Source organism: Macaca thibetana, chromosome 8, assembly GCF_024542745.1.
Source record: "Macaca thibetana thibetana isolate TM-01 chromosome 8, ASM2454274v1, whole genome shotgun sequence".
In the NCBI taxonomy this organism is placed as follows: Eukaryota; Metazoa; Chordata; class Mammalia; order Primates; family Cercopithecidae; genus Macaca; species Macaca thibetana.
In genome coordinates, this window is record NC_065585.1 from 24,019,547 (window position 1) to 24,044,966 (window position 25,420).

At 37.0% G+C, this 25,420-nt stretch overlaps 1 pseudogene; it reads left to right on the forward strand.

The window, feature by feature from the left end:
* Positions 1-395: 395 nt before the first annotated feature.
* On the forward strand, positions 396-1,072 carry LOC126960645 (glucosamine 6-phosphate N-acetyltransferase-like; annotated as a pseudogene).
* The last annotated feature ends 24,348 nt before the right edge of the window (positions 1,073-25,420 follow it).

A 25,420-nucleotide genomic window follows, 5' to 3' on the forward strand; every position in this document is an offset into this window, starting at 1 on the left:
TATATGTACATATAAAATTAATTAATACAATTATATAAGTATAATTAGCATAAACATTTTATGATTATCTATAATCATATATTATCTAATTTTTAAAAGTTTCAAGTTGAGGAAGAGTAAATAAATAATAAAGCAGAGTATTGTTTAACAAAACAATGTTTGACTCATTATTTTCTCCAAAATTGGTGGTCTCTAATTTCTTTCTTAATTAATATATTGTATAACACTCATCCCCATTGTTTCAGTTATTACTTTAAATACTAATATTTCCCGTGTAAAAGTGAGTCATAGAGTCCAATACGCCTGGCTAGCAGCATCGACTACAGGACATCTCCAGGCAGGGTTCGCTGAATAGGGGAGACAGAGCTACCTGTCTAGTATGATGATCGGGCTCTATGGAGGATAGTAATCTAGAGCTTAAGATGGGAGAACAAGACCTTACAGCAAAAACGAAACCTGATGAAACCCCTATATTTGACCAGAGTACTCAAAGTACTAGCCTGGAGTCAGAATACAGCTAGATTTTCTCCAGCCACTTTCCCAATGCGTCCTGGAGGAGACCTGTTTTGAGACCTGTTTGTACTGCTGACTTAAGTAGAGGGGTGTGTGTGTGTGTGTGTGTGCGCGCGTGTGTGTGCGTGTGTGTGTGCGTGTGTGTGTGTGCGTGTGTGTGTTAAGATAACGGGGCCAGCTGACAAGAGAGACTGGAGTTGTGAACCCTGAACAATTTATGAAATCTTTTGAGCATATAAAGAAATCTGGGGACTATCATGTTACAGATGTGGAAGATGCAACTCTAGGACAGATTGTTGCTACAGCAGCTCTGAAAATAGAACACAAATTCATCCATTTCTGTTCTAAGAGAGGAAGAATAGAAGATGTTATCATTAACGATGAACGCAGAGAAAAGCAGTTTGGCAAGTTGTTATTATCAACCCTGACTTTGCTAAGCTAGAAACTGAACTGTTATAAGATTTCCCTTGAATTTCTACCACAAAACGTTGGTTTGTATAAAAAGCTTGGATACACTAGATCTGAGGAAAACCGCATGGGCTGGAGGTTTCTAAACTAAAAATCTTTTCTAGAGAATTGTTAAAGGGGCTAATGCTGTAAGTCTATACTCTTTGCAGAGTTAAAATAATGTACTGCTGCAGCCCAGTAACCTCCATAAGTACTGGACTGAAAAAAAACATGGCAATACTACAAGTATAATGACATTTAGAAGATTATTTTGGGCTGGTGGGATGTGTGTGAATTTAGATTACAAATGAATATTATAAAGGGAATGATTTTTAACCAAAGGAATATATTTTTAGCTTGAATATTTTATTGAATGTATTTTTTTTTTAAGTTTGGCTTCATTTCTTGGTAGTCAAGATGATGGGTAGTAAGGAGTCATATGTCTGCTGTGTTGCTCATTTTTAAAAAGTGTATGTTGAATAAGGCTGTTTCTTATCACATGCAAAAAATTAAATATTTTTGTTTCAAAGAAACATATCTCAATACACTTAGGGCTGTATCATTTCCCACATATTAAGTGAGGATGGATAAATTAGTTATTACAACTAAACATAGTACAGTCCAACATGTGGTGATACTAATGCAGGCAAACTTGTTCAGCCTTTTAAAGAAGTGTAGAAGAAATGAAAATGCTTCATTTGACAAGATTCAAAGTAAAATAATTTAAAAGTTTTACTAGAAGTTTGTACAGTTCTGTGTAGATAAAAAGCACAATTTTTCTTATTTGTGAAATATAATTATTCATTTGTTAAAAGTACTGAAAAGCAATTATATTGAGAAATCTAAGGTACTTTTAACAGTGAATTAGCAAATCTCAGCATATGTATTTCTACCCCAGCGTTTCTTTTCATGGGCATCTGAAGCCTCTGTTCTGAGTAACATTTTTATCAAAAATGTAATACTAGAGAATTGAGTGGAACACAGTATTTTAAAATGTATTGATATTGTTTGTAGGCTCCACCCAAATCTCATGTTGAATTGTAATCCCCAGTATTGGAGGTGGAGTCTGGAGGGAGGTGATTGGATCTTGGGGCCAGATCCCTTATGAATTACTAATCTCTCATGAATTATTGATTGTGCTCTCCATTCACCTTCAAGTATCCTGAGGCACCTTTTGTCACCTGCTCTCTATGCTCAGAATATCTGGCTGTAATCCAAACTTCTGCAACATCCAAACATCTTTTGGGATATAGTGCAAGTGTTCTTGTCTTCTGCATGATGCTTTCTCCGAGGTTCTCAACCAGAAGTAATCCATCTCCATTTTCCACAGAATTTTAATTTCATGCATTTGATTTATACTTTTTTTCCTTCTCAAGTTTGTGAGCAAATATCACTAGAAAGAAGACTCTTGAATAGGAACTCTTTTCTTTCTAGTGATATTTTTTTATCTCTGTATTCCCCATCAGGCTTACAACAACGCTTTCATAAAAGCAGAGATATGAAAATTATGCAATATAAAATGGTGCTTTTTCTTTGTGTAACTAATAACTACAATCCTGTAGGAAATTGTAATTCATAGTGATTTTTGCAACTATTGTCCTAATACAATCTTACAACAAACCTGGAGGAAGGAATTAATAGCATGGACATTTGGTAGATGAAGAAATTGAAGGTCAGAGAGGCTGGTTGGTAGGACACTTGGGTTTTCAACCAAAGCCAGACCCATAGGGTCCGATTACTTCCCTCCGCATTTCCTCTCACCCTATTCATTCCCCAACACAAAAACACAAATTCTATTCCACTCTGTCAGCTGCACTTATACTTGGTTGACACTTATTCTTCATCTTACAACTATAAGCAAGCTTTCAACTTTATCCACATTACTCTAAGTATTAAAAATCATAAAAACATTTATATTAATAAGTATGAGATTACTATTAATGTCTAAGAGGCATCCATAAGCTAGGATTTTATTTCCTTTCTTATATACAATGTTATGATTCCTGGAGCACTCAAAAGAAATTTGTTTTACCATTAATGTCCAAAGGACTATTTTTTGATGTCCAACACTTGCTTAAAAATTATGTTTACTTTATATTTGAATCATGACTTTTTTTGAATAGCTCTTTGTTCATTCTGGTGATTTCTATTGTCTTTTAAGAACATTATTTGCATTTACCAAATCTTCAGCTTTCCATGTTTTAAATGACTTTATTCAATGCCACATTTTTTTCTTAAAATATTTCACCCCTTTTCCCATAACATCATCTTTCTGCTTCAGTCTGAGTTATTGGGTCTGACAGGAAGTACCTTGAAACCTACATCTCTTTAATGCTAAATTAGACCTGCTGTAACATGGATCTGATATCTTCTAATTTTTGCTTCTACTCCTGATTTCTTTTAGTTTATATTTAAGTAACTTCCTAAGACAAGAGTGAATGAAAAGTAAACTTTATGAATCATGAATGCCTTTATGGCACACTCACACTTGATTTATAATTCATGGATATAGAATTTGAAGATTAAAAATATTTTTTCTCATAAATCTGAAGAAATTGTTTCATCTACTTCCACATCTAGTATTATTGATGAGGATCATAATATTAGCCTGATTAATGCTTCTTTGGTAGTGATTTTTTTTTTTTAATTTCAGTCTTCAAAATTTTAGAAGCTTTTCTTAATTTTTAGTGCTTGGATAAATAATCAGAATGTACACAGGGATGTATGTCTTTTTTTAATTTGTGGTCTCTTAAGAGACTTATTGATAACACTTTTCCCTATGCAGATTCTCAGTCAATAGATTTATTTTTTGAAGTCTAGTTACAGGCCATAGTATTACGGCATCATTAGAGAATGTGCTTGAATATCAGAGTCAAATGGCTTCTTAACATTTAGACAAAATTAGGAGGATATAGTGCTGCTGCACCGGAACAACCTATTCTGCCCCTCACAGTGACACAGTATCTCCCTAGAGGAGCCAAAAGGGATACCAGCCAACTTTACATGGAGAATTTGCCCCTAAGTAAAAGCAAGACAGAGCTGAGCAATTGTTGATTTTATCATCACAAAGTTATCCATAATATAAATTACTCCATGTCCCCTGGGACAGAGCAACAGGTGAAAAGAAGCTTTGAGTAACAGTAAATGTTTTTTTCTTAGAACAAAAATATCACAAATAGGAAAGAAGTGTTCCTCACTAACAGACCTGAGGTGGGTTCTTGAATCTGAAGTGTGTTCTCTATTAACTGTGGGAAATTTTTCTATAATTTAATAAATCTTTCATTTTTGTTTTCTTCATTTTTTCTTTCTGTGCCTTTTATTTACAGGATATTGCCTAATAGGACTATTTCTATTTATTCTATTTATGTATATTCCATGTCTATTTTTTTGCTTCATATTTTGGAAACTTCATTGACTTTCTTTGCAATCCTCCTATTGAGTATTTTCAAACTGTCACAGTTTAAATCATTAAGATCTTTTTTCTTATTATGGTGGTTTGTTTTTCATGATGCATTATATTTTTAAACACATTTGAGTGTTAATTCCTACCAGCACTAGTATAAAACAAAACATACCTCACATATCTAAAACATACCAAAATTATGACCATTCTACACAATTTAGTCTTTCTCTAGTGTTTGCTATCTTAATGAGAGGCTGTCAGATTGGTTTTCAATACAGTTATCTCCATCTCATCTCTTGGACTATCTCATTTTTAAGGGACACCTTTCCTAACTTCTGCAAAGCCTACTTCTCCATCTTTGCACTTTTCCCAACATCAATTTCTCATTTGTCTTCTTGATGATTTTATTGGTTGTCTCTGCCACTAGATGTAAAGGCAGAAACTGCACCTATTTTTGTTCACCATGTATAGTGCCTGTGACTTGACAGACAACAGACAGTCATTAAATATCTGTGAATGAATAAAAGAACCTATGCATGCATATATAATTATGATATCTCATTGCTATAAAATTTTAGAGGCCAGGTTATGTCAAGGAAAGTTGCATTGCAATGAAAACTACTTATGATTTTGTTAATATGTTAGTTTAAATTATCCCTTTGAGGAATTTGTATTTGAGTTTTAAATGAGTTAGAAGTGGTTACTTATAATTTTTTTTTATCTGTAATGAGATTCTGTGTTGGAAATTAGCTGTTTTAATTTTTAAAAAATATACTTTATTTTTAAAGCAATTTTAAGTTTACAAAATAAATTGAAAGGAAGATACAGAGATTTTTCATATGCCCCTACCCACACATAGTCACAGCTTCCCCCATTACCAGCATCTCCCATTTCAGTAGTACATTTGTTATAACTGATTAATTTACATTGACATATTACCAGCCAAAATCCATAGTTTACATTCAGGGTTCATTCTTGGTGCTGTACATTCTGTGGGTTTAGGTAATTCATAATGACATGAATTCACCATTTGAATGTCATACAGATCAATATCACTGCTCTAAAATTCCTCTTTGCTATGCCTCTTCATTCCTCTCTCTCCACTAAGCCCTGGCAACCACTGATCTTTTTACCATCTCCACAATATTACCTTTTCCAGAATGTCATATAGTTGGAATTACACAGTATATTAGTGTTTTGGATTGGTTTCTTTCATTTAGTATAATATTCATTTAAGTTTCTACCATGTGTTTTCATGACTTGATAGCTATATATTTTTTTAAGGCTGAGCAATATTCCATGATCAGGATGTACCATAGTTTATTCATTCACTTATCAAAGGACATGTTGGTTTCTTCCAAGTTTTGGTGATTATGAATAAGGCTGCTAGAAATATCTGTATGCAGGTTTTCATGTGGACTTAGTCTTTATCTCCTTTGGGTAAATACCAATTATCACAATTTCTGAATCATATGGTACGAGTATGTTTAGCTTTGGAAGAAACCTCCAAACTGTCTCCCAAAGTGGCTGTAGCATTTTGCCTTTCCATCAGCCATGAATGTGTGTTGCTGTTGGTTCACATCTTTGTCAGTATTTGGTGATGTCAGTGTTGGATTTCGGTCATTTTAATAGGTGTGTATTGGTATCTTAGAATTATTGTTTTAATTTGCATTTCTGTGATGACATATGAGGTAGAACATCTTTCATTTGCTTATTTTCATTCATATATCTTTTTTGGTGAGGTTAAAATCTTTGGCCATTTTTAAATCAGGTCATTTGTTTCTTGTTTTTCTATCTTTAATTTGTATTGTTACCCCAACCTCTATGCCTATATATGATCTCCTACCTCCAAGAAGCAGACTATATGCTATTAAGAGGAAGAAACAATAATAGTTACTATGTAAATACATATTTGGGATGATGTTGAAAAGTGTTATGGAGTAAAACAAAACAGCACAAAGGAAACAATATGTGCTAGAGGACAGGTTTTGCTGTTGTCGTGTTTAGTAAGTTTTAATATTGAGTGGTCAGGGAAGGTGTCACTGTAAAGATATCCTTTGTACAGAGTTCAGAAGGAAGGGGGCAAGCCATGTAGCCATCTAGTTTAAAAGTATGTTGGACAGCTTTTAAAAAATAACTGCAAAGACCATTAAATAGAAACAAGTTTGACATCGTTGAGGAACATTAATACCTTACCTGTATGACTGAAGCAAAATAATTAAGGAAAAATATAATAGACGAGTTTAGGGCAGTGGCCAGGATGCATATCGTGTGTGCCTTTGGTAAGGGTTTTGAGTTTTATCCTGAATGAAATGGGAAACCATTGAATATCATTTTATACACCAAGCACTATTAAGCCTTGAAGATAATTAAGTTGTATTTCTAAGGAGCTGACAATTCAATATTGGAGACAGGCATGTAGTTAAAACGGCATTATAGACGATGAAACACTATGCAGAGGAAATTTTCAGGGAGTAACAATGAAGTCCATCTATCCCATCAGAGGATGTCATAACTTAGAAAGAAGTAGAGATGTAGAAACAATCTCATCCATCTTTCTTTGTTTCTCAGAGTTCTGATTTTTAATGGGCTCCAATAACAGGTCTCGGAGTCTTCAAATTGTTGGGTCAATCCTGGGAGGACAGCCAGAGCTTATTTACAGAGACCTAGAAAGACTCAGAATAAATTGCTGCTACAGTGCCGGTAACCTGAGTCTTCATGCATTCTCCTGGTTACATCATCCCTATTCTCTGACCTTCTGCCATCTTGGAAAAATCTATTTGATTGAGCTTTTTCTACAGTTTTTCTGATTAGCATTTCACATCCCAGCTAACTGTAGTTGCTCCCTTTATTCAGAGGCAATCTTTCAATGGGGCCCTCTATCAATGTCCAATCAGGGAAATAGAAATCACTGAAGGTATTTCAGGCAGAAGAGGATTTAATATAGGGTATCATTTACAAAATATTAGAATGTCTGGAGAAACAAAAGAGGAAAAATAATGTTACACAGAAGTCTGCAGCCACAGGGAACCTCTATTTTCACTACAGATTGCAGGAGCTGGCATTCTCCATGACATTCTTAGAGATGCTGCTGCTGCTGCTGCTGCTGCTGCTGTTCATTGGGAAACCATAAGCCTGTCAATGCACTGCCAGTAATTGAAATGTCATCCACCTTCCTCAGGCCTTCTAATCCCATGTAAGTGCTTCCCACTCATCTAACATAAATGTAACTGGCAAGTAAGATGATCAATTCATCCTCATTTGCCAAGGAATTTTCAAGTTTTAGCAGTGAAAAACTTGTATCTCTGGAAACCCAGGCAAACTAGTCCTATTGATATCTAACAGGCAAAGGAAATTGGGCAACGTAGTTTTCAGGTTTCCAGTCTCAGCAGTACAAAGGAGAGTAAAGAAAAGTTGCTCTGGGGCTGAGTACCAGCAACAGTTCTCGAACACAGTTGCTTTAAGGAAAATACAGATGACTTACAACCAATATGCCACCCCTACTTAAATGTGAGCATGCCGATTATTCAGAACTCCTGTTGTGACTATGATGATTGACCACTGACCATGAAAAGGCCAGACTTTAAGTCTAGGATTTTTGTAAGATTAAGATGATTATTATATAGCACGAATTCAATAAAAGGTTGAAGTTACTATTTATAAATACACAGTAGTAATATGTTACTATTACTACTGCTACTACTAACAGGAACAATAGTAACTGATGAGCAAAAAGAGGCTGTAAAGAGAATAATGAAATTGAGGACAGACATGGAAAAAGAATAACAAAAACAAATTCACTAGTTGACTTCTCTAGTTTCAAAGGGCAGAGCTTACATTTTGTGACTATTCTCATTCCTCCCAAAATGTAGTTCTAGACATTTCTAATGCCTCCCAGAGGAGGAAGTAAACCCATTTTCCTGGTATAATTGTGGCTATGGGGCTTAGCTTATTTAAGGAGCCAAGAACCACCTCACTCCTATCCCTGCCCAATGGCTCTTGTTATGCTAAAAGGCAAGGAACATTCCACTGTCAAAACACACAATAAAGCAAAGACTAAATATCATTTTAAACATTAAAGAATGTCATGCAAGTTTTTGGTAGCAAGAGGAATTCACTACACATTCACTGGGAGCAGAATCTTTGCTTGGCTATGATTTTGCTTGCATGGCTTTCAAAATTTTCCATAAAATGTATTTAGATTTTATGCCATTATTTTGGATTATCAAGTAAACATTTAATAGTAAGACTGGTAATAAATTGCCCTTTAGGCAGGATGGTGAAATCTAGAAATGGCTTCCCTGACACTAAAGAGCAGATAGCAACTCCAGACCTCTGTGTTTCTCACAAAATTGTGTAGAGAGGGTTTTCAGAGTTCTCAGACTACAGCCCAAAGTTCATCCCTTAACAGAGCTTTCATCATGTGTTCTTGTTTACAATCCTGTGTTCTGGCTGCCAGACAGGGCACTCACAGCTTTCTAACCTGAATGTATAGACACTGCATGTTTATCCATCCTGGGGCTCTGACATCTGATGCCCAGCTGTGCTGACGTCCGAAGAATGGACTCCAGAGGCAAGGCTCCAGTGACTGCTCCCAGGGAACAACTCCCAGGGAGGGACACAAATCCATCAAGATGACAGAGGAGGGAGGCTCCAGGGAAAGGCAGCTGAGACTGCAAGGAAGTTCAGTAGGGAAAATTTTTGCTGGGTGTGCACATATGATTTGGGGATTGTAGAAACAGCTAAAGAGTTGCTAATGGACCATTTATTTCTCAGAGCAGAAAATGGCAGAGTTCTATATTTTTTTATGACATGTTACATTTGCTCTCCCATCCTCTTATGTGGAATGCACATCTACATGTGCCCTCTTTGACTCTTTCACAGTAATGCTCTTTTTAACTCTCCTTATTCATGCATCCATTCATTTCATTCATTCATCTAGTTATTTATCCCCTTTTTGATATTAAATGCTTGGACTGTGTCAGGCACTGTGCTAGGAACTAGGAACACAAGAAATAAAAGGAAGTATTTATTCAAGGGGATTTCTTCTCTCTTCCATGGTCAACAGTAAGCATGTAATTCAAATGCATTTTGAAAAGCACATACAGTGGTTCAATATATTAAAAGCCACTATGAGAAAACCTCCATTTTTCCTGATATCCTGTCCAAGGGTAAGCATGCTTGTTTTTAGACCCCCTGAGACTAATAGACGTGGCTTTTGATACAGTGGTGGAGTTGTGGGTGAAGAAAGGCACAAATGAGAGACAGTGGTAAGAAAAGAGAAACAGTTACTTCCCGTGGGCCAGATATTTTACCAAAGACTCTGCTGATGAGTGAAACATTGGCCCAGGCTTAACTTGTGGTCAACTAAATTATGACTACATCTACCATCACAACATTCGGGGAATTTTTTACAAGCTGTGTCAAAAATGTTTACCTCTCTCTCTCACTTTCTCAACTTATTTACACACACACACATACACACACACACACACACAGACCCCAAATGCGGAATTTTATGTATATATTTTTCCTGTTGAATTTTGTCCTATTGGTTAAATTCATTATCTAAATCTGGTGAAATCATTAGGAACGTTGCTTTTGTCATCTATTATTGCAACTACTCCACCCAGCTTTATGTCTTTTAAACATTTCACAATCATGTCTTCTTTCTCTTTTTTCTCTGTGCAATCCATCTACCACATGGCAACCAGAGTGATCTTTCTAAAGTAAAAGCAAAACAACAACAACAACAAAACCAATCTTCTTTTTCCCCCACCCACATATAGTTTTAATGTGGAAAATGCCTCAGTGTGGATCAAGACTTTCAAAATTTCCCCCTTGTTTGCCTCTTCTTCAACTCCTGACACTAACTCTCCCTTACTTCCAAGTGCATTGAACTACTTAGAAGCTCTCAGAACTCAGCATACACCTGCTGTCTACCTACTTGCCCCAATCTTCCTTTTACGATGCACTTTTCTTTTTAATCATCCTTAAAAAACACTATTCTTCTTTCAAGCGCCTGCCATATTGCACCTTCACTGGAAAAGCCTTTTTTAGAAACACGCACATCCACATCCCCTCCTTCAGGCTAGTGTTTCATTCTCTGTGTTTTCATGGTAATTTACAGATACTCTAATATGCCACTTGTAACATCCGTTAAAACTCAGCTTGTCAACTCTATAATGCTCATACAGTCACCTCAGTATTCTGGTAAGATGCAGATTCTGATTCAGTTGTTCTGAGATGGTGAGGTCTGAAAGCCTGGATTTCTAATAAGTTCCTAGGTTATGCATGCTGATGCTACTATCACAGGCCACTTTGAGTAGGAAGAATCTAACTCTTTGTATATGTTTCCTTTCTCCACTGTGAACTGCTTGAAATGAGAGCCTGTGACTTACTCATCTTTGATTCTTTAGGTCCCAACACACATATGAAGATGAAAAACATTTTAGATGAATTGGTTTTGTGTTATTATCCGATAACAGTTATTTGTTGTTTTGTTTCATATTTGACATCAAACAGTTTTGAGATTCAGAGAATTTCTGCTTTGGAGTATCTTTTTTTTCTGTCTTTTTTTTCTTTTAAGTTTGGGGGTACATGTGAGGGGCTGTTACACAGATAAACACACATCACAGGGATTTGTTGTATATGTTATCTCATCACCCAGATACAGTTTTTTAAAATGTTGAACGGAGCTATAAGAAACTAATCTTCATGTTGACATTTATATGATTCCAACATTTCATTCAAAATAACTCGGCTTTTACATTTTTGACACAGGTTGAAAACTAATTGCTGAAAGGGGAGCTCTAGACAGCACCTTTTCTAATGTTTGCTGAGATACAGCAAAGGATGTAAAAATAAGTTGGTGACAAATACTAATATTTATGTTAGGGTACTTGCATAAGCCTTATGGAAACCACTTTCCCATATATATTTCTTTCAATGTTCATTCACAACCACTGTGTAAGATAGAGTGTATATGTTAAGGACACATAGATTCACTGGTTTTGATGCCTGACTCTGCCATTTACCAGCTGTGTGATCTTGGGAAATTACATAAAATCTTTTAGCTTCTATTCACCATCTGTAAAATGGAGATGGTAATAGTTTTTCTGCCTCATAGGGTTTATTGAGAATAAATGTGTTAATATGCATGAGGTTTTTAGACCAGTGCTTGCATGTATTCAGTGTATGTATGGGCCATTATTATTTACTTATTTATTCAAAATATTTGAGTCCCTGCTGTATGTCACACGCTGTGGTCTATGCTGGAACTACAGTGATGCATAAGATAATACATCTCTTCTCAAGGAGCACATTGTCTTGGAAAATCAGACAATAACCAAGTAAACAAACAAATAAATAGTTAAAAGTTGACATGTGTGCTGTATAGTAGCCAAACAGGGCCATATCACAGAGCAGAAAGGAGAGTGGAAAGCTAGTTAAATAAGGTAGTCATGATCAGAAAAGCCATCCCTACCAATGGGACTTTGAATTTAAGACCTGAAGGGGATTAAGCCAGTCAGGGATGAGCAGAAGTGAGAACATTCCAGGCAACAGAAACAGCCTTTGCAAAGATCTGAGGTAGGAAATAAATATATGACCATAACCCTCTTCTATGGGATGAAACTGAAGCAAAGTGAGGTTAAGTGTTTTGCCCATTGTTCAATCCTAACCTCCATCAAAGAGGAGATCACAACCCAAATTCTTGATTAATATGGCTCTTATCATTATACCATGTTGTGTACCCACAACATGGAAGGAAAAACAAAGTGGCCAGCTATATGTTCATGAGATTGGTTCAAACACTTCCCAGTCTGAAAGAATTATACATTTAAACCAGCCTTGTCATCTATAGGTAGAGATGGATAGAGGATGACAGGAAAGCCCAGGTCTTCTTCATAAAGCTATCCAGAAAAAACCTGAAATATTCTAAATTCTCATTTAAACATGTTTCCATAGTGTATTAGCTGGTTTTCACTAGGTTATGCAAAAATAAATTACTCCAAGATTAAAATTATAATGTTCAAAAAATTTTTATTTCTTGCTTGTCTTGCATTTTGGTGATGATTTTGTTGTTGCTCTGTTCATCCCAGGGTGCAGCTGAAGAAATTAGACCCTATGGGACATTCTGACCTATTAGCAAATGGAAAAGAATGAGGGCATAATCATGCAATGGCTCTTAAATATCCTTGAAGAATTTCATACCACTTTCACTCATGCAAGGAAAAGTAGTTTGGCCAAAATCAATTTGATGGCCAAATGCAACACCAACAAGGTAGAAATTGGAGGGGATATATAATATTCTCCCAACGGGATGCAATATATAGAACAATAATATGATATACCACATGTACTAAACAGAGACATTTAAAATGTGTCTCATCTGAATTTAGAATAATTCAACAGCTATTGAAATATTGAGATATGCGAAGTGCTTATTATCAGGATTTTGAGAGGAATTTTATTCTACTTGATCCACATATTTATTCACTAATTATTGAGTGCTGCTATAGACAAGAATCTGTATATTTCCTCTTTACTTTCAAATCTATACTTCTCTATATGAAAAATGAAAAACCCTATTTGCAAGGGAGAACTAATGCAACTCAGGCAAATATTTGTTTGCAAACCATATGTAGAGAAAAAGAAAGAAATCATATTCTTTAAAATACATTTTATTATAATAAAATATGGAGATGGAGTCTTGCTATGTTGCCCAGGGTGGTCTCCAGCTAAGCTCAAGCAGTCCTCCTACCTCGGCCTTCCAAAGTGCACGAGCATGAACCACCACACCCAGGCATGAATCATATCCTTTGCCTTAGTTATAATATGTAAAAACATATGGTTAAATTTTAACTATTGTTTACACCAACATGGAGAGCCTTCTCTTTTTTTCTCTTTCTGCTTTCTTCCAGAATCTCTGCTCAACACCTGCACTGGTAACAGTATCCTAGTTTGACCATAAGAAAAACATATGTGCTCATTAGCTATCTCAGATAAGCCAAGGACTAAACCTTATAAGGTATGCTACAAAATTGGAAATGGTGAAAGCAGCAGCATTCCAAATGCACATGATTCAGAAGAGCTGAAAGGTTTTTAACAACCCTCCACAAATATATTTTTCACTTAAGATGTAAATTGAGGACCCAAGGAGACTTACTTTTAAGTTGGTGTCTTAGAGACCCAAAGGATAATAGTGTTGGGTGTGAATCTTATGCTATGGGACAATCTGATGAAAAGAAAATAATCTTTTATTTTTGTCTTATTTTCTACTTTTCAATAATACGCTGCAAAGAAAGGTAACTTTCTTGAGATTAACCCTTTGCTAGACAAAGCTAGAGACTTTAACTTAATGCAATTAATCTATAATTCCTGAAGTCATATTCTCTGGCACATACAGGACTGATATATTTAGCTGGCCACACTGATATGTTAACTACTATACACCAGTAGTTAAAATTGTGAAATGCTTCTATATCTGTTAGTGAAAAGCTGTTCCCTGAACTTCCTCCCTGTTGATAAATGTTTTTGAAATTCACCTCTGTTGAAGTGTTGGTGTTTATGATCAAGTTGGAACAATGGGGTAAGGAAAAGATCTGGGGTTCAAAGAGTAAAGTTTGAGCCTCAGCTCTGCCACTGATTTGGAGATTCAGTACTCAGCCTCTTACCTTCTCACTATTTCTTTTTCTTTATTAAAAAAATTGAAAATGGCAATAACAACTTTTTGCCTACCTCATAGGACTGACTGACAATCAAATGAATGCCAACCATAACATAGATAACCTGTAGGAGGCTTATTATGCATTAGAAATTCTAAATGCTTTACATCCTTACCTCCCCTCACCCCACACTCAACACTATACGGGAGAAGTTATTACCACTCCTATTTTTTAGATGAAGAAACTAAGATTGTGCAAGTGCACCTTACCCAACGTTATACAGATGGGATTTGGTAGAGCTAGGACTCAATCCAAGATCACTCGGATTCCAGGGCTTATCTAGTTAGTAAAACATTAGAAAGGGTATTAAAAATGCAAGATTTTCTCACACTTTTACTTTCAAGCACCAACATTTGGATGAAGGTAACCATGGTCATGTTCTTGATTGCCAGGTAATATTATACCTTTAAAAAATCTGATCCTGGCCTCCCCCAAAAAATTCCAAAATAAAAAATCCAATTTCTTGCTCCACAGACCACATGTCTTACGTCAGCCTTCTAAAACACATGTGATAGCTCTTTAACAAGATCAGGACACACAAATGTTTTTGATCAGGTTTCCCAATATCTGTGCTCCTCTGATGACAAAACATGCTATAGTCATTTTCCAAGGCTTGGTAAGATTCTCTCTGGTCAAGTGTGCTGGAAGGAGGAGGGCTCACTGGCAACGTCTGTGCACTTAATGGAAAGGAAGCAGCCTGAAGCATTGAGCCCATATGTTTACTCAGCTGTTGGTTTGTCTCCCCATCTGGAAAAAGATTGAGGGCATGCAGAGTCTCTGACCTTGAAATAGAGTAGTAGGCAATAAACCCATGCCGACCACAGACTCCCAATAACCATTCTGAAATAAACCAGGAAAAATGGCAGAGAATTCTGGACAAAGCCTAGCTTAGACTAGAGCCTATCTTTGAGAAAAAATTTCCCCATTATGGCTACGTTATGTAACAGTAATCTATTCTTGAGTGTTGTACTTTTCTTCACATTCCTCTCCAGTCTTGGTTATTTTTTTATCAGCAACAGGAAGAGGGACTAATTCAGGGTTCAATAAGCTTCAGTAAACCCAACAAGCCTAATATCAACTGAAGCTGATATTATCAACTTCCCATCCTTTGAAGAAAATAATTTAGAATTTTTTTTTCTGATCTTGGAATATATATGTTGGTATGGTTCGGCTCTATGTCTCCACCCAAATATCATGTCAAATTGTAATCCCTATGTGTCAGAGGAGGGGTTTGGTGGGAGGATCCTTGGATCATGGGGGCAGATTTCTCCCTTGCTGTTCTCATAGGGAGTGAGTTCTCACAAGATCTGATTGTTTAAAAGTGTGTTGCACCTTCCCCTTCTTTCTCTTTCTCTCTCCTGCTGGCCGTGGTCAGATGTGCTTGCTTTCCCTTTGCCTTCTGCCATGATTGTAAGTTTCCTGAGGCCTTGTAGCCATGCTTTCTGTACAGCCTGTGGAACTGTGAGTCAATTAAACCTCTCTTCAGAAATTTCCCAGTCTCCAGTAGTTCTTTATAGCAGTGGAAAAATGGACGATATACAGAAAATTTGTACTGTGAGTGGAGTACTGCTATAAGGATACCCAAAATTGTGGGAGTGCCTTTGGAACTGGGTAATGAGCAGAGGTTGGAACAGTTTGGAAGGCTCAGAAGGAGACAGGAAGTTGTGGCAAAGTTTGGAATTTCCTAGAGACTTGTTGAATAGTTGTGAACAAATTGCTGACGGCGGTATGTACAATGAAGTCCAGGCTGAGGTGGTCTCAGATGAAGATGAGGAACTTATTGAGAAATGGAGTAAAGGTTATTCTTGCTATGCTTTGACAAAGAGACCAGTAGCATTTTGCCTTTGCCCTGGAGAACTGTGGAACTTTGAACTTGGGAGAGATGATTTGGGGTACCTGGCAGAAGATGGCAGCAAAGAATTCAAGATTTGGCCTGACTGTTTCTGAAAGTGTACGCTCATATACATGAAGAAAGAGATGGTCTGAAGTTACTTATATTTAAAAGGGAAGCAGAGTATGAAAGTTTAGAAAATTTGCAGCCTGACCATGTGGTAGAAAAGAAAAACCAATTTTCTGAGGAGGGCTTCAAGCCAGCTGCAGAAATTTGTGTCAGTAACGAGGAACCAAATGTTAATAGCCAAGACAATGGGTAAAAATGTCTCAGGAAATGACAGCGATCTTGGTGGCAGCCCCTCCCACCACTGTATCAGAGGCCTAGAGGGAACAATGGTTTAATGGGCCGGGCCCAGGGCCTCCCTGCTTTGTGCACTTTAAGGACATGGCACCCCAAATCCCAGCTGCTCCAGCTCCAGCCATAGTTAAAAGGGGCCAAGGTACAGCTCAGGCCATGGCTTCAGATGGTGCAAGCCCCAAGGCTTGGCAGCTTCCACGTAACGCTGGGCCTGCAGTACACAGAAGGCAATAATTTAGGTTTGGGAACCTCTGCCTAGATTTCAGAGGCTGAATGCAAAGGCCTGGATGTCCAAACAGAAGTCAGCTGTGGGGGCAGAGTCCTCATGGTGAATCTCTACCAAGGAAGTGAGGAGGGGGAATGTGGGGTTGGAGCCCCCACACATAGTTCCTACTGGGGCACTGCCTAGTGGAGCTGCAACAAGAAGGCCACAATCCTCCAGACCCCAAAATGGTAGATCCACCGACAGCTTGCATGGTTCCTGGAAAACTTCAGGCACTCAACGCCAGCTCATGAAAGCAACCAGTGGGGCTGTACCCTGCAGAGCCACAGTGACAGAGCTGCCCAAGGCCTTGGGAGCCCACCCCATGCATCAGCATGCCCTGGGTGTGAGACATGGAGTCATAGGAGATTATTTTGGAGCTTTAAGATTTAATGAGCTCCCTGCCAGGTTTTGGACTTGCATGGGGCCTGTGTTCACTTTGTTTTGGCCAATTTCTCCCATTTGGAATAGGAATATTTACTCAATGTCTATACCCCCATTGTATATTGAAAGTAACTTACTTGTTTTTGATTTTACAGGCTCATAGGCAGAAAGGACTTGCCTTGTCTCAAATGAGACTTTGGACTTGCTCTTTTGAGTTAATGCTGGTATGAGTTAAGACTTTGGGGGACTGGTGGAAAGGCATGATTGGTTTGGAAATTGAGAAGGACATGAGATTTGGGAGGGGCCTGGGGCAGAATGACATGGTTTGGCTTTGTGTCCCCACCCAAATCTCATGTAAATTATAATCTCCACGTGTCAGGGGAGGGGCCTGGTAGGAGGTGATTGGATCACGGGGGCAGATTTTCTGCTTCCTGTTCTCATGATAGTCAGTTCTCACAAGATCTGATCGTTTAAAAGTGTGTGGCACCTCCCCCTTCTCTCTCTCTGTCTCTCTCCTTCTCCACCATGGTAAAGCATACTTGCTTTCTCTTTGCCTTCTGCCATAATTGTAAGTTTCCTGAGACCTCCCAGGCATGCTTCCTGCTAATCCTGCAAAGCTGTGAGTCAGTGGAACTTCTTTTCTTTATAAATTACCCTGTCTCAGGTAGTTGTTTATAGCAGTATGAAAACAGACTAATACAGATGATATTCTAAGTACAACACAAAAGCCATATGAGCCAAAACCCCAAAACTCTTATATATAGAAACTGGCAAAAAGTTACAAAAAATAGCAAAAATTCTGATAGAAAATATGTATATATTTGCAAGATGCTAATTTCCCCCCAAACATGTAGGGTTTTCACAAGTAACAAGAATAGTACCAATCACCTTCCCCTAGGTAAAAAAAAAAAATATATATATATATATTCAGCCCTATTTAGATGTGCCATGTACTCTATTAAACCCAGCCTACTTCATTTATTACTTTTAATGACTGACCTTTTAGCCATTTGATTTTTTCCACTTTTGAAGGAGCTTTGTACTGTATCAACTAAGCACGACTATGTTACTCACAAATTCCTTTCCTATATGTTTCAGTATTAGGGTTTGCCAATAGAGAAATTCATGTGAAACCAGGAAGGCTGAAATATGGCAGTTCCTGTGTGTACACTGGGCCATCCACTGCTGCAGCTCACTGGCAGGTCTGCTGACTCATCTTGTTGGCATGGGACAGCAGTCGGAAGCACAGTGCTCCTGGCTGGTTTAGTTGTTGAGCAGCTCCTCAGTGAAATATAGCAGCTCTTGAACTTAGTGGCTGGTTGTTGGTGAAAGACCAATGTAGGTTCCAATCTGTCCTCATGGATTCCAGCTCAGGTTCTCAGGCTTCTGTTAGATCTCCCATACCTCATATCTATCTTCCTTCCCTGACTACCAGCCTTGATGACTTCAGGATGCAGCTTTTGAAGCAGAGGCAAAAGACAAACTAATTCATAAAATACTTAGCCAGCTCCCATGATTGCATAAAGCAAAACTCCTATAATAAGTCACAGTGGTTCTGGTTCTGTTTCTCTAATAGAGCCCTGATAGTAAAACTGCCTTTGCAAAATTATAACAGAGAAATCTGACATAGTTGACTTCATCTTGCTTCTGACTTCCAAGCTGTCCTTGGTCATTCTTGGGCATAGGTCATGGTAACTTTGGGAGAAATTTAGTTTATGGTTTAGCTTGAAAGCCAGGCTGATAATAGTACCTCCCAAAAACTAAACCCCTCCCTGCTCAGGGTTCAAAAACCACCTTTATAAGACTGATGAAAGGCTGTAAGAAAAGGATTATGGGAGAAGCCTGAACTCTGCTAAAAGATAGGTATAGTTTCTATAATCTCACTGCTCAGGAGTCATGTAGCCAGAGGTCACAAGATTTTTGACCTCCCTAATTTCTTCTATGGATAACATCACATTATAGAACCTAAGATGGTTTTTTTGAGATATCTTTCAGACTTATCCCGTCCAGATGGTGACTCATGACTCAAGTGATCCTTTGGCCCTACTCAGATGTGAACTGTGCACACGAGGACCGTTTTCCACACCCTTACGATTGCATCTCCAACTAATCAGCAGAACCCATTCTCTAGCCCCCTGCCTACCACATTGTCCAGAAAAACCCCAGCCTCCAAGCTTTTGGGAGATTGACTTGAACGGTAATTCTGGTTCTCCCACATGGACTGGCCTTGGGACAATTAAACTCTTTTTTTACTGCAATGCTGTGTCTCAGTGAATTTAGTCTGTACAGCATGCAGGAAGAACCCATTGGGTGATTAATACACATCTACCACAATCCTAAATTGGCATGATAATCATGATAGTTGGATCCCCACTTCATAATTCAAATATAGGATAATAATGATAATAGCAGGAAAAACTAACATTTATATATCATATTATGATTTACAAATTTTACATATATTATTAATGCTCAAAAGAAATCCTCCATGGTATTTTAAACAACTCCTTCTGACATTTGATGAAATTGAGACTACCAAAGTCAAAGTCATTTGCCAAAGATTAATAGCTAGACTGAACCAGTGCCAAGGTCAAACACTGAAGGCAGCTGGCAAAATTGTACAATACTGCACCCAGCTGAGAATTTTAGATCTCCTCTCTACCAGATGTTACCCTTGGAGACATATTTCTTATGGAATTGTTATAAAAATTAAATAACACATGAAAGATACTTGGAAAGGTATCTTGTTTATAGTAATGACTCAAAAAAATTAACTATTATTATTATCTGTTGTAGTAATATTAATGGCAAAAGAAGAAGCTGATTCAAAATGTAAATTAGCAAATAAATATTTTAAATAGATAAGATGAAAAGTAACAAAGAAGGGTCTACTTGCCATATCACTACGGACAGGTTAATATCTATAATCCTTGTTTTTATAGATCTGTAATGATCTGTAAATGGGGAATGACACTATTACCCTATCACTTTTATCATCCTGGTTCTCAATTACTCCATTTCACACTTTCTTTTCTTGTTTTCTTTTTCTTTCTAATCTTATTTAATACACTTTCACATAAAGTAATTACTGACATCCTTTTCATTCCTTCTGGAACCCCAAATCATTGCTGTCTGAATCATCAACTAGTATTTCCCCCATGGACCTCAGGTTTTCTATCTTTCCTCTCACAAGATTGCCAGGAAAACTTTTTCTTTCCTGTTAAAAATATAGATTTAACATATTCACCTCCAACCCTTCAGTGTAACCGAAAATTTTTAGGCACCTCCACCCTATGCTGTATTCACCAAGGTGGCAGTAACTCTTACTGATGCATCACACAGGACCACAATGACAGACCTTGCCTTGGAGAAGTAGGATGAGCATTCAGAAGCTGGTTTGACTAGTGCCTGTGGCTCTGACCTTGATGCCATTTGCCTTTAATTTCTACAATGAGATTTTAGTAATTTTCCCTAGCAGTGTTACCTCCACTACAATTGCTATTGCTTTAATTCTCATTACAATGCTGCTAACAAGTCACATGACAGAAAGGATACCTCATCTACCCCATGGCAGTTTAGCCTAACCAGCTTCTTCTCAGCTCAGCTCATGCCCCAGAACACACTCATGCTTCCAACCCTCCCAAAGATCAGGAGCTCCTGGAATCCCATTAGAGCTCCTTCCAGCCTTAGATTCCCCTGCTTTCCTTTGGCATTGGGCCATCTTTTATTTTGACATTTAGAATTTCTTTTCCTTTCTAAATGAGTTCCATTTTTGCTTTGTGCAGTATAAAGTCTTCTGTTTCCAATAGATTTTCTTTTGTCAATCATCCACTTCAAAATATTCTTTTTGGCTTTCACTTTATTTCCTTTCATCTTTTCATTCATAAATCACAAAGGGTGTTTTATATTAGTTATTTTTAAAGTATAATCCAGTCCACTCTCTTTGTCAATGTACCGCAATATCTCCTCTGATCACACTTCACTTTATGATACTTCACACATCCTGCATTTTCGAAGGTTCATGGCAACTTTGTGTCCAGCAAGACTATGAGCGCCATTATTTCAACAGCTTGTGCTCACTTCATGTCTCTATGTCACATTTGGATAATTCTTGAAACATTTCAAACATTTTCAATATTATTTTATCTGTTAAGGTGATCTGTGATTAGTGATCTTTGTTGTTCCTGTTATAATTGTTTTTGGATGCCACAAACTGCATCCACATAAAATGGCAAACTTAGTAAATGTTGTGTGTGTTCTGACTAGTCCATTAGCTGGCCATTTTCCTGCCTTTCTCCCACTCCTCGAGCCTTCCTATTCCCTGGGAGATAGCAATATTGAAATTAGGCCAATGAATAACCTTGCAATGACCTCTAAGTGTTCAAGTGAAAAAGAGTCACAAGTCTTTCACTTTAAATCAAAAGTTAGAAATGATTAAGCTTAGTAAGAAAAGCATGACAAAGACCAAGAGAGGATGAAAACTAGGGCTCTTTTGCTAAACACTTAGCCAAGATATAAACGCAAAGGAAAAGATTTTGAAGGGAATTAAAAGTGCTACACCAGTGAACACACAAACAAGAAAGCAAAAGTCTTATTATTATTAATATGGAGAAAGTTTGCATGGTCAAAATAGAAGGTCAAACAGCCACAGCATTTCCTTAAACCAAAGTCTAATCTAGAGCAAGGCCCTAATTCTTCAATTCTATAAAGGCTGAGAGACGTGAAGAAGCTTTAGAAAAAAATGTTTGCAGCTAAGAGAGGCTGGTTCATGAGGTTTAAGGAAGTAAGTTGTCCCTGTAACATAAAAGTGCAAGGTGAAGCAGCAAATACTAATGTAGAAGCTATCAACAAACTATCCAGAAAATGTAGCTAAGATCACTGATGAAGGCAGCTACCTTAAACAACAGATTTTCAATGTCATTGAGACAGCCTTATATTGGAAGAAGATGCCTTGTAGAAATTTTATAGCTAGAGAAAAATCAATGCTTACATCCAAAGCTTCAAAGGACAGGTTGACTCTTACATTAGGAGCTAATGCAGCTGGCAACTTTAAGCTGAAGCCAGTGCTCATTTACCATTCCAAAAATCCCAGTGCCCTTAAGAAATTATGCTAAATCTACTCAGCTTGTGCCCTAAAAATGGAAAAAGAAAGCCTGTATGACAGCACGTCTGTTTACAGCATAGTTTACTGAATATTTTAAGCCTATTGTTGAGACCTACTGCTCAAAAAAGTATATTCCTTTCAAATATTACTGCTCATTAATAATGCATCTGTCACCCAATAGCTCTGATGGAGAAGTATAAGGATATTAATGTTGTTTTTATGCCTGCTAATACATTATTTATTCTACAGCCCACGAATCAAGGAGTAATTTTGACTTTCAAGTCTTATGTAAGACATATATTTCAAAAAGCTATATAGCTGCCACAGATAGTAATTCCTCTGATGGATCTAGGCAAAATAAACTGAAAACATTCTGGAAAGAATTCATTAGTCCAGATGTTATTAAGAACATTTGTAATTCATGAGAGAAGTTCAAAATAGAAACATTAACAGGAGTTTAGAAGTTGATTCCAACCCTCGTTGACTTTCAGTGGAGGAAATAACTGTAAATGTGGTAGAAAATAGCAAGAGAAACTCGAATTAGAAGTGGAGCCTGAAGAAATTACTGAATTGCTGCAATCCTATAATAAAACTTGAATTAATGAGGAGTTGTTTCTGATGCATGTGCAAAGAAAATGGTTTCTTGAGATGGCATCTCCACCTTCTCCTGGTGAAGATGCTACGAACATTGTTGAAACAAGAAAGGATTTAGAACATTATATAAACTTAATTGTTAATGTAGCAGCAGAGTTTGTGAGGATTGCCTCCCATTTTGAAAAACTTGCAACTGTAGGTAAAATGCTACCAAACAGCATCATGTTACAGAAAAATCTTTCATAAAAGGAAGAGTCAATTGATGAAGTAGACTTCATTATTTTTGTAAGAAATTGTCACAACCACTCCAGCCTTTAGCAACCACCACCCAGAGCCATCAGCAGCCATCAACATTGAGGCAAGACCCTCCATAAGCTAAAAGATTATGACTTACTGAAGGCTCAGATGATTGTATTTTTTTTTTAGCAATAAAGCTTTCTAAATTAAGGTACTATTTTGTTTTTTATGCATAATGCTATTGCACATTTAATACACCATAGTATAGACTAAACATAACTTTTATATGCACTGGAATACCATAAACATTGTGTGATTTGCTTTATTGCAATGCTTGTTTTACTGTGGTGCTCTGTAACTGAAAAGATATGCCTGTATTTGCAGTATAGTCAGCAGCTAGCTTCACCCTTTCTTATGAGGAAGGCTTTTTTCCTAATGCAAATACATATAAGCACTTAAAGAAATATCTAAAACTGTCACTGAACTCTATTTAACACGTTTGGGAAAATTTCAGATAGTGAGTTGGTTTAAAAGTAGCAGAAACAGGTTATATGCTCAGATTAGATTAAATTATAATTATTTTTAGTTCCTTATCTCCTAGTAGATTCATTTCATCAACACGCATTTATTGAAAACTTAAGGCTTAAAGCAACAAAGACTTGTCACTCCCATTAAAGGTCTTTAGCAGGTTGGCTGGAGATTTGCTCTTCATCATTCTGTTTGGAATTCAGGCCAACAGAGTAGTCAACACCATGGGTATTTCTTTTCACCATAGGAAAGAGAAGGAGAAAATGATGAATCACACTCTGGCTCTAAAATTTCTCCTGAAAGAGATGACTCACATCTCCTCTGCTCACGTTTCTTTGGTCAAGGCAAATCATGTGGCCATCCCACAAAAAAGGGGATGGAGGTAATAAAAGAAATGTAATTTTATCACGTGCCAGCAGGAGAAGAAATGAAAAGCTTTCGAAGAACTGTAATCGATACCACAAAAAATGTCTGAATGTTAAACTATTAGAATGCTTTGATTGTAAGTAGAAAACTACCAAACTCAAGCCGTCTGAAATAATAAGAAAATTCATTTTCCCCACATTGGAAGTCTAATAGTAGGGTGGACTCCAGTGTGTATTTAGTGGCTCAACATATCATCCAGATTATTTTTATTTCTCTAATCTATCATCTTTAGAACGCTGTCATTGCCCTCAGGCTAACTCTTCTCTTAGTCTCAAAATAGATTTAGCTGTTTCCAGATAATACATTAAGCAAGGAAATATGTAAATGAAGAATTCAAAAAGTTGATCTCTTTCTATGTCTCCTTAGGTATGAGAAAATCTTTTGTTAGACTCCAGACTTTCCCTCAAGTCTCACTGGCCATGGTTGGATCTTATGCCTGTTGCTGATCCAATCCTTGCCAAGAATAGTAGAGTTGCTCTGTCAGTCTAAGACCGATCATCTGATGCATGAATGTTAAGGAATGTGCCATCCTTTGAATTCTCTATGCTGGCCATACCCTTTGGGACATACCAGGCATTTATAAATGCCTGTTACAGTCATGCATAAATAAATAAGTGGGTGACAATGACATTTTATTCTGGACTGCCTTTCATGATCCTCTCTAAAACTTCTATTTTTGATGTTATTCCCTTAGTTTATAAATAAGGAATTCCAAATTCATTTTCCAGGAGTGTCATGGCCAAGTACTACAAAATGGGTGGGTGGCTTAAGCAACAAAAAAATATTGTGTCATAGTTCTGGAGGCCAGAAGTTCAAAATCAAGGTGTCATAAGGCTAGCTTTTTTTCCGAGCACTATGAGTAAATTATCTGTTCCAGGTGCCTCTCCTTGGTTTGTCAATGGCTGCCTTTACATTCAAGTGGCGTTCTCACTGTGTGCATGCCTACATGCAAATTTCACCTTTTATGAAGACATAAGTCATATTGGTAGAGGGCCTATCCTTATGGCCTTATCTTAATTAATTACATCTGTAATGATGCATTTCCAAATAAGGTCATATTCTATGGTACCAGAGATTAGGACTTCAACATATGAATTTAGAGTGGGGGAATTACAGTTCAACCCATAACAGGTGCTATAGCAAGTAGTCATAGGAAGCTGTCATTTATTTCTTTGGTATATGTTTTAAACATTTTCTCTTATGATGTCTCGCAAAGAAAATTTTATTTCTTAGTGCCTGTGTAAGCTCATATGCTACCCAAGAAACTGATACCTGTATTTTTATCTTATTAACGTTGTGAATCTTTTAACTGATTCCATGAATTTTTTCCTGCAAAATATTTTATATAGTTGTCTATATAACATTATTCTTGATTCATTTTACTTCCACTTTTAAATGTTGATCTTCATATTTTTATTTTTACCTATTATCATTTTTAGATAAATCATTTCAATGTGAGTAGAATAAGAAAAAAGGAAGGAAGGGAGGAAAGAAAAAAGGAAGGAAAAAGAGAAAAAATAGAGAGAATGAAGGGAAAAAAGAAAAGAAGGAATAAAGATTAATAAACAAAATTCAGAACTTCTGGAATTAAAAAATAATGCAT